The 15,146-nt window shown below is 49.9% G+C and overlaps 1 long non-coding RNA gene across 1 annotated transcript in view; it reads right to left on the bottom strand.

Moving 5' to 3' along the window:
* Positions 1-2,160: 2,160 nt before the first annotated feature.
* Positions 2,161-15,146, bottom strand: part of LOC118011562 — a 99,424-nt gene continuing 86,438 nt past the window's right edge. Inside the window, exon 3 of the long non-coding RNA XR_004679496.1 lies at positions 2,161-2,175. This is a non-coding gene — a long non-coding RNA (uncharacterized LOC118011562). The remainder of the gene's footprint in view (positions 2,176-15,146) is intronic.

The following is a 15,146-nucleotide window of genomic DNA, read 5'->3' as shown; positions in this document are numbered from 1 at the left end:
ACGGTGCTGCTTCTCACTTAGAGGACTGAGCTTGACCCAGCCCTATAGGCAGCAATAAGTCAAGTCAAGGTGGGTTGTTCTAGCAGGAAGGGGACAAGATGGTGGCCCAGGAGCCATACGTGGTCCAGGGATCCATGGATATAATTTCTTTGGCTAGTGCAGTTACTGATTTTTTAAAATTTGAATTCATCACTATTATTTTCAAACCATGAGGTTTCTCTCTTCCTCCCTCTCTCTCTCTCTCACATACACCTCTACAAAGCAGAAGCTTTAGCAAGCCTAGGTCTGTACCCCTGTATGACTTTATCAACCCATCTGAGCAGCGGCCACTTCTCTATTACGCTCCATCTGCAACAGCCCCTACAGGGTCCACCTCCTTTAGTAATGAAAACAGCTAAAAATGTTTGTGCCTATTACGTACCAGGCACTGTCCTAATTCCTTTCTGTGTATTGGCTCATTTAAACCTCGTAACAATTATGACAACCCCTGGAGGCAGTTCCTATTCCTATTCCCACGTTACAGATAAGAAAACGGAGGCCGAGAGAGAGACTAAGGAACCTACCAAACGCGCACAGCTGATGCAGAGGCTGTGCCCTTCACCACTCCCTGGTGCCAGTCTCTCCTGTGAGCTCCCACACCTGGACACTAGGGCCATCTGTACCCCACATCCCGTATCTAGCTGCTCTAACCAGAGAGCCTGCCAGTAGATGGTAATGAGATCCCCAACTCCAGGTCGGCTTCCATTCTGGTTACATCTCTTCAGTTAAAACTTGTTCGTTTCCGGAACTCCTCCTCTATAAGAAGGCTCATGGCAGGTGTGAGATGGGTATAAAACTTTACGGAATTACAAAAAGATGTTCTCCTGCCCTTCCTTTCGACTACTACTGTGGTAGAAGGTGGGGGAACTTGTTCCAAAGTGCGTGACAAACTCATTTGACTTGGAGACGCCAGACCCAGTAGTCCTGGAGGGTTTCATCCACGAGTGTCCCGCTCGGTGCAGCATCTGAGGGTGAGTGCCGAGGGTCGGCACTTAGTGCTGAGCACAGAACCTTATCTGACCCTGCTCCCAATTTACACCTGTCCTTGGAACTAGAAGGCGCTCCACTCCGGTTTCCCATCAGAAGCCCTTTCCCCCTTGAGAAAGAGGAGCAGAACCCCGAGACCTTGAAGAAAAGTTTAGATACATTTGACAGACCTCTGTTGCTACTAACAACCCCCAAAACATCTGCAGGGAAAGGAAGGCCGAGAAAGTGTGCTCCTTCTAAGCAGCTTCTCCAGTGTTGTCAAGGGAAGCGCACGTCCACATCAGGAGGAGAGGACCCTCTAGACCAAGGGCGCCTTGGCCACCAGGCCGGGCCCACCACAGGGCCTCCCACACTGTGGGCTGCAGGTGGGCAGCTCCCCGAGGGCTCTCAGTGAGCCGTGGCCATCAGGGAGCTCCCTCTGCCCCTTGCACACCGCTGGTGGCGCACTGATGTTGACCGCCCATGTGAGGGGGTCTCTGCTTTACTGGCCTGTCTCCTCCCCTCGATGGGCAGCTCCCCGAGGGCAAGGGCCCCACCTCACCCATCTCCGGGACTCGGGGTCCCATGCGGAATGTGGCCTGAAGGAGTGCTGGGTGGGTGTTGGCACCGGAAGAGAGGATGAAAGAGGGAGGAGAGGGGCAAAGGCGAGAGGGAGGCAGAGAGAGCAGGACAGGGAGGCAAGGAGGAGACAGAGTAAAGAAGGGAGGAGAAAGGAAGGAGGAAGGCAGGGATGAAGGGAGGACGGGAAGAACTGAGAAAGAGTCTGCCCGGGAAAGGAGAGGAAGGGGAGGGAAAGAGAAGGAAAGACTAACAAAAAGAACAAAGAGAAGAAAGGCGAAAACAGCCAACACTCAACACTCTGCTCCAGGCTCCATCCTAAGCCCTTCTGAATGTTCTAGCTCATTTCATGGGGCAGGCATCGTGATGGTCCCCCTCTTCCGGATGGGGAGACTGAGGCCCGTGAGGTGGAGTTGCGTGCTCCAGGTGGCTCAGCTGGGAAGTGCTGGTGGTGGGACTCCCCTCCGGGACTCTGGCCCCAGAGCCTCTGCCCAGCAAGGGGGAGAAAGGGACAGAGGCAGAAGGAGCTGGGCCAGGGTGCTCACCTTGCGAAGAGCTGAGACACACTCGGAGAGGCCGATGTGGTGATGCCTGGAGGGAAAAGAAAAATTGGAAGGGCTTTAGCTTCAGAGCGATGACCCACAGAAGCTGTGACTTTAGACGCTGACCTGAGTGGGAAGAAACTCAGAGAATTGCTGCCAGGGACTTTCTCAACCACAAAAGCTCATCCGAGGCACAACATTTGAGCACTTTCCTTCTTGAAAACCCTTTCTGGGTGACTTCTCTCTCCAGGGACTAGTTGAAGGACTACACGTAAAGAGCCTATAGCATCTTGAAACATCAGAGTAGAACACTCTCCCTTACCCCTTGCATGGATGGGGACACTGAGGCCAAAGGGACAGAAAGAACATGCTCGAGTAAGGTCACATAGAGAGCGGCACAGCTGGGACCTGAACCAGGTTTCCTGACTCCCAGGCTGGTGCCATTCCCACTCCTGGATGGAGAACTGCTCCCTTCCCTGCCTCAAAGGCAACCCCAAGAACCCAAGAATGGCAGACACCAGTTGATTTTGATTATCCGACATTCATTTCCCTTCTTCTGATGACATCTTGATGTTCTTCCTCTCCCACCCTCGTTTCGGTCCATGGGGTTCAGGTGGGGCTGGCCCCAGTACTTAGGGGAAGGCACGTCTTGACTCATCTCCTAGGCTCCAGCTAGGGTGTGGAGCAGGAAGACAAGAGGCCTGAGCTGATTCAAGTGTATCCCTCGGCCCACAGCATGTGACTGTCAGTGGGAGATAATAATGCAAGAGGTGACAAACAGTTGATGGAATTAAGCTGGGAGGGAGATTTTCAAGAGGCTAATTTTACAAATGGACAGTCCACTGGGGACTGTGCTCTGTCATCTTTAACACTGCAACTCAATGTCCTCACGGGGAAGCCCTGGCAAATACTAGATAACATGTTTTCTGATCGTACCAACCTGCCGATTCACACTCCCTCGTGTGCAGGCAGTGCCTATGTCCTGGGGTACGTGGCTGGGGGCACCTCTGCCTCCTGAGAAATGCTCCAAGGTCTCCAGAGCTCTGAGCCTCTCTCACTCCCGAAGTTGGAGGCTCAGAACAGCAACCTGCAATTCCAACTCTGTCACTCAGTAGCAGTGAGAATTTGGGCAGCTTGCCTAGTGTCTCTGGACCTCAGAGTTCCCTCCTGTGAAATGGGGAACAATTGATCCCACTAGGATGTGTGTGGATAAAAGAGACGATGATAATATCCATCATTTATCTAGGGCCTGTTATGTACCACGCTCTCTTCTAAGTCTGTTACCTGGATTAGTAACTGTTAATCCTCATAATCACCCCATGAGGGGGGTTCTATTCATACCTTACAGGTGAAGAGCTGGAGGCACAGAGAGGTTAACTCACCCAAGGCCACGGGTCAGAAGGGGCAGATCTGTGATCTGAACTCAGGTGGCCTGGATCCAGGGCGCTGCAGCCCATGCCGACGCTCATTGTAACAACAGCAACCAGCATCCACGTAGGAGCTCGCTTCGTGCCAGGCCCTGCGCTAACTGCTCACAGGCAGGACCTCACTCAGTCCCCTCAACAACGCTATAAGGTAGGCGATGTCACTGTCCCCACTGTACAGATGAAGAAACTGGGCAAGGCTAAGGACCCTGCTCAAGTCACACAGCCTGTGGGCACTGGAACTGGGACTTGAACCCCAGGGCCATGTGAGTCCCAAGTCCGTTCCCTGAACCACCACCCCGGCTGAGTCAAATTCTGTTGGGGTCCCAAACCCCTGGGCCAAGGGTGGGAGTCCTGAAGCCCATTCAGGGAGCAACAGCTAGAGCTAAACAATAAAATCGAATAGACAAGAGCAGCATGTATTGCCCAGAGTAAGAAGGGTCTGGGTGAGACTTTTGTTCCAGTTACAGACGTGAGAATGTGCTGGGGGGGGGGGGGTTGTGTGCACGGGCATGTATGTGTGCGTGTGTGAGCTGAACAGCAGTGTAAAAATACATTTCTAACTGTGTGTCAAGAATAGCCATGCTCTAGTGCCAAGGAAAGCCCCTGGCACACAGTAGGTGCTCACTCAATGCTCGTTTCCCCAGTTCAGGCTTGCTGCCCCAGGCAGGCCCTCCAGCACCCCAGCCTCATCCTCTCCCAGGACTAGAGAATGAACGGCCTCCTTCGGAAGCAGCCACCATGTCATCATTGGTAAAAGCCCATGATCTCAGTGCATTTAGTAATACACAAGTTACTGAATTAAACATTTTGAATATGTTTTCTTAAATAAATATGTAAATATTCATAAAAATCACATCTTATGGCAACATTCCTATGGGCTCAGATGAACTTGGCGTTCTGTAAATTTGAAGTGTCTTTCTGCCCCAATCTCCGCGCTGTGATTTGCATGTTTCCCTCACTTCTGCTTCCTCTGCTCTGAATTGCTGAGCAACCTGCCTTCCCCACGTGGGCAGGTTTCCCTCTCCTGCTTGCAAGCCTACAATCCTCTCCCCTTCCCGCCCCAGCAACCCCCAAGACGACTGTGCAAGTGAGAGACGGGTATTCAGTAAAAGATTTGCCTTCCACAGACTGTGGGACTTCTGAAAAACACAGGCTTTTATCTTTTTGGACTGGTATCGTACTGAACTTTTCATCCCAGGAGACCTGGGGGCAGGGAAACCTGGAAAATCAGTACATTACATAGGGAATGATTCCCCTTCCTTCTTCCCTACCTGCCGCCCTCCCTTCTGCCTTTTATTCCCGGTGGGGATGATGTACACCTCATTGGGAATCCTGATGGCAGGTGACAAGGTGGGGCTTTCAAGCTCCTTCCCTTTGTCAGAGGGCCTGAGTGGGACTGTGTCAAGGATGGTGATGCTCAGTGCTTTGGGCGCAGAGGTAGGGCAGGGCCTTGCTAGGAGCGGAGAGCTTCTCTCTCCATCTGGTGCTCCTGCTGTGGTCCAAGGCTATGTCACTGGAGGTCATGAGGACCAGGAGGCCTGCCTGCCATTGTCACCATCTGCATACTAGGAAGTGGGCCTGACATGGCGGTCCTGTGGGCAATGCCAGCCCCAGTGTGACATCGCTGTTCAAGTCATAGGCAACAACCTGGTCCTCAGTGTAGCCTGGGATGTCTTTCGGTGATCCCGCAGAGGCCCGCTTCACCACTTTCTGAATGCCACTGTATTTGACAGCTTTCTCTGGATGGCGGTCAGAGCCAGACAGACCCACTGAGGGTGGAGACACAGGAGGCCAGGCCACCGAGCTCTCCATGCAGCTGAGGAACAATCCCGCCCACAGCCCTGGCCAGCAGCATGACCATGGTACCACAGCTTGCCAGGGGGCAGACAGTGGGGGGACCGTGGTCATGAGTCCCTGCATGATGCCAAAGCGTTACAGAGTCCAGCAATGGGAGTAGCGGGAGTGCAGGCATGCTGGCCCTCTAGAGGGAGGTCATACTTCTCATGGTCACCCCAACGCCAACAATGGGGCCATTGGCACAAGTGGAAGGTGACCCTTGGACTCCACTCGTCAAAGTGAGCCCCCGGCATCTTCAGGGTGCTGGAAACACTATATTCAGAAGGTGCAGCAGCCCACACTCCTTTTGGTGGGCTCTGGAGCCTGATGGACTTGCGTGGACCACAGCTTCTTGTTCTCAATCTGGTTAGTGCCACTGAATTTGCCATGACAGATAAGGCTGAGGTCAATGGAGGCATCACTTACATCCATGTTGCCAGAGGCCAAAGCAGCCCTAGTGACCTGACCCAAGGTAGCCAGTCTCCAAGCCTCACCATGTGTTTTGGGGGATGTGGCTGATCCATAAAATGGGACAGCTAGCTCTCAAGGTGGGAGGGACAGACAGCCTCCTCCATTTACTCCTGAATTTAAAACTCTAAGTCTCCTTTTCCTCCCCAGCTTCCCATGGGTAAAGGGAGAAGGATTAGCTAAACAGATGGCCAAAGCCTCTGGAATGAGCTCATTCATTCATTCACTCACTCATTCGCTTATTCATTGCCTACTTGCACCAGGCATGTGATAGGAAGTGGTTTATAACAATGAGCTAAAGCAGTCAGAAACTTCCTGTTCAGTGAGGAAGATGGATGGCAAACAAAGTATTATGCAAATAAGTCTTAATTACAATTAGAACAAGTTGCAAAGGAAGAAAGTGGATGGTAAGGAGCAGGACTCCCTGGGATCTTGTGAAAACGCAGACTCCCAGCCTGCAGGCCAAGAAAGATCCCAGGTGAAAACAGTATGGAGGTTCCTCAAAAAGTTAAAAATAGAACTACCCTACGACCCAGCAATTGCACTACTAGGCATTTACCCAAAGGATACAAACATAGTGATTCGAAGGGACACATGCACCCTGATGTTTATAGCAGCAATGTCCACAATAGCTGAACTATGGAAAGAGCCCAGATGTCCATCAACAGATGAATGGATAAAGAAGATGTGGTATATATATACACATACATACACACATACACAATGGAATATTACTCAGCCATCAAAGAGAGTGAAGTCTTTTTTTTTTTTTTAAAGATTTTATTTATTTATTCATGAGAGACAGAGAGAGAGAGAGAGAGAAGCAGAGGGAGAAGCAGGCTCCCAAGGAGCAGGGAGCCCGATGCGGGACTCGATCCCAGGACCCTGGGATCATGACCTGAGCCGAAGGCAGACGCTTAACCATCTGAGCCACCCAGGCGCCCAGAGAGTGAAGTCTTGCCACTTGCAACGACATGAATGGAACTAGAAGGTGTTATGCTAAGCGAAATAAGTCAATCAGAGAAAGACAAATGCCATATGATTTCACTCCTATGTGGAATTTAAGAAACAAAACAGATGAACATAAAGGAAGGGAAGGAAAAATAAGATAAAAACAGAGAGGGAGACAAACCATAAGAGACTCTTAACTATAGGAAACAAACTGAGGGTTGCAGGAGGGAGGTGGGTGGAGGGATGGGGTAACTGGATGATGGGCATTAAGGAGGGCATGTGATGTAATGAGCACTGGGTATTATATGCAACGGATGAATCACTAAATTCTACCCCTGAAGCTAATACCATAGTGTAGTATATGTTAACTGGCTTGAATTTAAATAAAATCCTAAAAGGAAAAAAAAAAAAGAATGCTCCCAGGTGAGGCTGACATAGCAGGCCAGGAAACCACACTTCTGAGTGGTGAGAGTTTGGACTACGGGCTACTAAAAAACTGCAAATCATTAAAAAGTATCACAACTCCAGGTTCATAAAAATAAATCCCCACTCTAGAAGTCACAAACTCAAATGCACATGGGGCCCAGAAGACAATATAAATGAGCAAGGCCTAAGATCCAAATTTTAAAATAAGGCAACTAGAGCTAGGTCTGTATGTGTGAACGCACACTTGAGTGTGACTGTGTGTACACGTGATTGTGTGAAGAAACTTGTGCAAGGGCCTTCATACTCTGTTCCTTCCTTTGTGCATTCATGCACCTGCTGTGGGCCGGATCTACAACCCAAATCTAATTTGTCAATTTAACGTTCTTCCCTCCAAAAGCACATGGGCTTAAGGGGTCAGACCCAAATTCAAACCCTGCTGCTGTTGCAAGATAACCGTGTGACCTTGTGCCAGTCACTTCTTCTCTCTAAGCCTTGGTTTCCACACCCACAAGATGGAGCAATAGCTCATACCCGCAGGGCTGCTGCTAGCATTGCAAGAGGCAGGTACCCGCCAAGCGTTAAGGGCCCCACACATGGGAGCGCTTATTAGCTTTCCATCCTCCTGGGGCCCTTGCTTAAGCCACTTAAATCCAGGAGCCCAATTTGAATGTTCACACTTTTTTACCTCTCCCTGGGAGGATTAAGAAGCTAATGATTCTGAAAGCAGCAACCACTATTATGTTGCCTAATTGGACCCCAGGGGCCCGCTTCTAAGTGGTCCCCATGAGATGAGACCGTTTCTAGTGCAAGATGTCTTGAGGCAGGTCTTTGCTACGAAAGGTGCAAGGCTATTAACCTAATCAGCTCATCCCCTCTGTATGGGTGGTTTAAAGTGCTCCCAGGCCAGAGACAATGACTGCAGGAGAGAGCACTGTATTAGGAGTCCAGATGTGCTAACCCCAGTTTTGACCCTCGTTGAGTGGCTATGTGACAGTGAACAAGGCATCTGTCCCTTGTAGGGGTGTTCCTGAGGACTGAAAGGAACAAGGCCAGCATATCCCAGAGTATGAGGATTTGAAAAGACACCTAAATACACTGCTCTTCTATTTAAATCATCACCTGTTTATCTGAATGTATATTAGAACCACAGCAAGACTATCAAAGGCATAACTTTTCATTTCTGGAACTGGTATTAAGTCATCCTTTTAAAATGAATGTAATGAAAGGGAATTGTTTTTTTGTTTTTTTTTAAAGATTTTTATTTATTTATTTGAGAGCGAGAGCGAGAGAGAATGAGAGAGAGAACACAAGAGGGGGTAGGGTCAGAGGGAGAAGCAGACTCCCTGCTGAGCAGGGAGCCCGATGCGGGATTCGATCCCGGGACTCCAGGATCATGACCTGAGCCAAAGGCAGTCACTTAACCAACTGAGCCACCCAGGCGCCCGAAAGGGAATTGTTTTAAAGAAAAATCAGTAAGCAAGCAATAGGAGAGGTGGGACCAACATACCAGAGAGAATGGCTGGAGAAGATGGGGAGTCCCGGAGACACCTCCAGGGGTGAGAGCTCTTCATGCAGGGAAGGCGTTCGATAATGAGTAATCATCAGTGCCCTTTCTCATAAAGAGGGAATTGGCAATCTCCTTCACACTACACCAATACCCCCAGAGTGGGATTTCTGTCCTATTCAGGTAGAGGTTGTTCTGGGCGCTAGGGCCCCCAGGAAGCCAGCCGGGAAAGGCTGAAGGGTGGGAGAGGTGAAGCTGATCTGCATCTCCCCAGGTGAGGACTCGGGCAGAGGTCTGGGCAGCTCCACCTGGCTTGGATGAGATGAATCAAAACATGCCAGCTCCAGGCTGGAACCCATGAGACAGGAACGGGAAATCAGACCCTATCATGCCCAGGGCAGAGGAGGTGCGGGAGGTCCGAGAGAAGACAGCCCAACTTGCCCTGTGGGCATGGCCTCGCCTCTCAGAGGAAACCCTTAATGACATGATAGCTTTGGCTTCTGCAAAATATATCCGCATTTTTTTTTTTTTTGTATTTTGTATTTTGGATAGGTTTTGCTTTCTTAGTTCTGTAACATTTTTTCCTCTCCTTCCAGAAGACAGGATATAATTCAAATCCAATTTTCCCTTGAATAGTAATGAATGATAGCTACTATTTCTCAAGTGGTTTCTATAAGCCAGGCACTGTGCTAAGGACTGCATGAGACTTATCTCTATCACTGTCCATAACAACCCAAGGTGGAAGTTATTATCTGTATTTTACTGATATGGAAATAAGGCAGAGGGAAATTAAGGAAACTTTACTAAGGATTCAAAACTAGTATCAGCCTAAAGTGATCTGAGATTCCTCAAGACCCCTCTGTATTCATCCACCCACCCATCCATCCATCTACCCACTCATCTACACATCTATCCTCCACTCATCCATTCATCCTCCCATCCTTGATCCATCCATCCACCTACCATCTATCCTCCACCCATCCATATCCATCCTCCATCCATCCACAATCCTGCACCCCTCCATACATCCACCCTCCACTGATTCACATCCATCCTCCACCCAACCATCCAACCTCTATCCATCCATCTATCCATCTATCCATCCTCCACCCATCCATCCTCCATCCACCTATCCATCCTCCATCCATCCATCCATCCTCTACCCTTCCATCTATTTATCTACCTATCCACCCATAAATAATTTTTAAGGATCTGCCATGAGTCACAGACTGAGTTGTGTGCTAATCAGGAACAATAATTTGAATACATATATAGGAATAAAAAACTGTCCTTGTCCTGGAGGAATTCACCATGTAGAACAACTGTTTTCAATCCTGGGTACACAATAAACTCATCTGGAGGGCTTTAGAAAAATCCCATTGCTTGGGTCATACTTCTGACCAATTAAATCAGATTCTCTGGGGATAGGATCTGGACATGAGCCTTAAACTTTTTTTTTAAACTTCCCAGGAGATTCTCGTGTGCAGCCCGGTTTAAAACCAGTGCAGAAGCCTTGTTCTCAAAGTGTGGTCCTTGGGCCAGCAGCATGGGCATTACCTGGAACTTGTTAGAAATGCAAATTCTTGGGCCCCAGACCAAACCTTTACTGAGTTAGCAATCTAGGAGTAAGGCCCTGCCATCTGCATGCTAATAAAACTTGCAAAGTGATTTTGATGCACAAGAGAATCTGAGAAACACCAAGCTAGCCCCTTGTTCCTCAGAGTGGCTGGAGAACCAGAGTATCAGCATCTCCTGGGAGCTTGTTAGAAATGCAGACTCTTAGGCTGGATCAGAATCCGAAATGTAACAAAGTCCCTGGCTGAGTCTATGCACATTAAAGAGGGAGAGACACAGAGCTAACCTCTACTGAGTGTTTTCCAAGCACCCCGCCAGGCTTTAGCATAATCGCGCTAAAGCCCTTCTAACCACTGGCCCGCCTGCAGGTCACTCTATCTCATCCCTGCTTTACTTCCTCATAAAAATCACCACCATCTGAAATCCCGTATTTGTTTAAAAATTCAGTACCTGTCTCTTCCACTACAACAGAAGCTCTGGGAGGGGGACTCGTCTGTCTCATTCACCATTATATCCCCACTACCCACACGAGGCACTGGCTCACAGCAGGCATTCTGGAACAATTTACCGAACACACAGGCAGCAAACATATCTTCATTATCCAGATGAGGACACAGGCTCACAGAGAGCAGGAATTTGGTCAAGTTCACCCAGGGAGCAAATGGCAGAGCTGGGATACACATGCAGCCTGGCTGAGCCCAAACCCTGTAGGATGTAGGGTGCAGTGACCATAGGATGATGCAAAAAGTGCCTCTGGGAGCAGAGTGACCTGCAGAGCCCTGAAGGCAGGCAGCAGGGGGGTTCCCAGCACCTTGTGCGCAGTAGGCTCATCAAACAACCTGCTGACCACATGGCTGCAGAAATGAAGGAATACACGAGAAACTACCAACCCTCTGGAGGGGCTCGGGAGGTTTTGCCATGAGGCAGAAGCAGCACTGATGAGAGGGAGTCTGTAAGGCAGAAAGGACAGGGAAGGGAGCCCTGTGACGCTGCCCTTCACCTCTCAGCATCTTCCCTAGAGAAAGAGGGCACGTGTTCAAACAGTAGCTTGCATGACCCCACCCCTGGTAGCATTGTCTGTACAGATAACCTCATGTTCCTCCACAGGGGGATGGCTTCATGAACTGGGGCACTGTCATTCTTTGGTATATTATTATATCATTACTTCATGTGTCCTGAGTGAGCAGAACAAGTTATAGCAAATACATAGTATGTGACAGTTTTGTGTTTCAGATTTTTTTTCCAGCGATACTGTAATTTCTATTGTAAACATACATGCTTAAATATATAAAAATATACACACCTAAGTCACATAAGTAAATGTTGGTACAAATGTGATTCTTTTTTTTTTTTTTTAAAGATTTTATTTATTTATCTGAGAGAGACAATGAGATAGAGTATGAGAGGGGGGAGGGTCAGAGGGAGAAGCAGACTCCCTGCTGAGCAGAGAGCCTGATGCGAGACTCGATCCCGGGACTCCAGGATCATGACCTGAGCCGAAGGCAGTCGCTTAGCCAACTGAGCCACCCAGGCGCCCCGGTACAAATGTGATTCTTACAAGCAGGTCTGAAGATGCACACAAAACAGGCTACAGTGGTTACTTCCAGGGAAGGGAGGAGAGACTGAGCTTGGATAGATGTGGCCAATGTTTCGAGACTTTGTAAGGACTGTGTGTTCATGTGTTAGCTGGTGAGCAGAAACCGATGTGTCACGGAGAAGCAGAGGAAAAGGAAGGGCGCGCGGGCAGGGTACAGGGCAGCAAGGGCTGTGAGGTGTGCAAGCATGGGAGGCCCCGCAAGAGGGGCATGCGCCCAGTCACAGGGAGGGCTCCGTCTTCTGTCCTCACCCATTCGGAGGACTTCTGAAGCACCAACGAGGTGTCAAACACACTGTCTCAGCAGAGGGGATACACAGGTAACTGAGGTAAAGTCTGCCTTCTGAGAACCGACATTCAGGCCGGGAGCCCAATAAACAACAGGTGAACAAACATGTACCTTCTGATAGAGACTAGGATGATGAAAAGAAAACAGGACAGAGAACGGTGTGGGTGGGTGTTCTGTCGGCTCTACCCTCAAATCTGGTCCAGAATCTGCCCCTTCTCCCTGCCCCAGTCCAAGGCACCGGCGCCTCTCTCCTGGGCTACTGTAACGCCTCCCTCGATGGTCTGTGGGCTCCCATTCGATCCCCACCCCCAGTCGTTCTCACAAATGGCCCGAGGGGTCCTGTTAATACACAGATCAGAGGACTCCTCTTCTGCTCCAAACCCTCCCGTAGCTCCCATCTCACTCAGGGTAAGATCCAATGTCCTTCCCGTGGCTCTCAAGGTTTGGTGAGGTCTGAGCTTGGCCACTGTTCTGACCTCCTCCCCCCACGGCCCCTGGCTCCCTGGGCTCCAGCCACGATAGCCTCCTTACTGCCCCTCAGGTGCTCTGGGGACGCTGCTGCTGTCCCAGAGCCTTTACACTTGTTTCCTCTGCGTATGAGGCTCGTCTTCCGCATCGACATGGACGCCCTCCCTCATCTCCTTAAGGTCTTTACTCAAGTGTTACCTTCCCAGGGACATCCCCACACCCTTGCATTCCCTATCCTCCTTCCCTGCTTCCCCCCCTGCCCCCTCCCCATAGCATGTATCACTGCCTGACATGCTCTGTGTTTTGCTTATTTACTGTTATCATCAGCCTCTGGCCAGCCGGCCCCCTAAAGTAGGCTTCAGGAAGGCAGGGGCTTTAGTATGCCCCTTTAAAACAATGCCGGGCATGCGGCTGAAAAAACACCTGTTGCATGAGTGAATGAACCGTTACTTCTGATAGGAAAAGACCTTTCTGATGAGCACTGAAGGCTGAGGGATGGTCCCACAGATGGGGGAGACTGGTTCAGGCCAAGGGAAGAGCATGTGCCAAGACCCCAAGGGCAGCATCATGTTTCCGAGTTACAACGAAAGAAACAAGGCTGAGGCTAGGTCTACTGAGCAAAGGGATGGGGACGAGCTGAGTTTGAGAGGCTGGCGGGGACAGACAGGTGAGCCTGGTGGCCAAGGGTAAGGAAATTAGATCTTATTCTATACTTTTTAAGAAACGCTAAGTCCTCTCCATGTTTTAACTATTTTATCCTTATAATCAACTCAGGGAGGTCAGTGGAACAATACTCCCCTTTAACAGATGAGGCAAATAAACTTCAAAGAGTCTGGGTGACCAGACCAGGGGCCCCCAGGTGGTAAGAGACAGCACGAATACAGTGGGAACCACCATGGTATTTCTGGATTTCACATTCCCTCCAGAACCCCCTGAATGGAGGCCCCCTTGCTCCTGCCCCCCTGGGTCCTCCCTGGATCTAGACCCCTGCAGTCAGTCAATAATGACTCTGTCACAGAAGGGTCACAGAAGGGCCCAGGCTGGAAGGGCAGCTGACGAATCCAGCACTAGAGGCCGCAGCTAGGGCGGAATGTTCCCTGCAGAGCCCAGGAACTCACCGCCCATCTCAAGAGAAAGAAGTGTGTGTGTGCGTGCGTGCGTGTGTGTGTGTACGTGTGTGTAACCTGACCCTACTAGCTCTGCCTGCCAGGGCAGCAGAAAGGGTGTGGACAGAAGAGAGATGTCCACCACTGTGGGAGACAAATATCTGGGGTCTGAGGACTCTTAAGGGCTTGGCAGAAAGTGAGTCTAAAATTTAGAAGTGGGGACTCGAGCCTGAGCACCCGGGTTTGATTCCTGACCCTGCCACTAGTTGTGTGTCTTTAGGCTGCTTACTTAATATTTAATCCCCCTGTGCCTCAACTTACACATCTGTAAGATGGGCTCATAGCCTAATAAGGGTGTAATAACTCAATGAGAAACATTAGAGTGTACTGATTAGGAGAAGAGATTTCAGAGTTAGACTGCCTAGGTTCAAATTCTGGCTGTCACTGAACTGTGTTATCTCGATCAAGTGACCTCATGATCTCTTGACCTCTCTGTGCCTCAGTTCCCTCACTGGTAACACAAAGGTTAACAACAGTCCCCAGTACCGGGGGCTGTGGGGATTCAGGGAGTTTGTACAACCATGCCCGGCACACAGCCAGCGCCGCGTGTTTGCTCTGTCGGTGACAGAGAGTAGGAGGGTTAATCTGCAGTCACACTGCTTTCCACGGCGCCTGGCACAAAGTATGTGCTCACGAAAATTAAGGACAAAGGAAGCGGCCAGGACTCATCTCAGGGACAGCTGCTCCTCAGCTCCCACTAGTGGCAGCCAGGTGGGAATGTGGGCCCCGCGTCTCCAAGGCGTTCGGCATTTTAAGAGCAACTAGAAATCCAGATTTTTATGTGAGTTCTCCCGATTTTTACAAGTTTACTTTTATTTTTATTTTATTACAGTGTAAAGCAAACAAAGGCATTCATGAGGCCCAGACTTGGCTGTGAGCTGCTAGTTGGCAACCCTGGTTCTACCCTCCCCGTGGTGATTGGACTCAGCGGAGAATGACCGGGCAATACTACGTTTAACCACGGTACCACACGTCCATGGTGTGCCAGGCAGCAACAAGCATCCTCTGAAGTGGGTCGTGACTACACCCCCATTTGACAGGTGAGAAAATGGAGGCTCAGAAAGGTGAAACAATTTGCCGGAGGCCATTTGGCTGGGAAGCAGTGGGGCTGGGATTCAGACTTGGATCTTCCTCACCCAGCAGCCTCCTCTTCCTCCTAGCTCTCCTGGCTCTGAAATGAAGCCCTAGTTTGAATAGTGCCTCTACTCAGAAAGAAGAGAATGACTGCTTTTGAACAGGGCTTAATAAATCATCTCCAAGCCTCACAGAGCCCAGGGTGGTTTACACGGACACTCCAAAATGCCCAGAAGAATGAG

This window comes from Mirounga leonina, unplaced genomic scaffold, assembly GCF_011800145.1.
Source record: "Mirounga leonina isolate KUSES-001 unplaced genomic scaffold, KU_Mleo_1.0 Mir_150, whole genome shotgun sequence".
Classification (NCBI taxonomy): Eukaryota; Metazoa; Chordata; class Mammalia; order Carnivora; family Phocidae; genus Mirounga; species Mirounga leonina.
The sequence above is the reverse complement of the archived record's forward strand: the minus strand, read 5'-3'. Positions and strand labels throughout refer to the sequence as shown.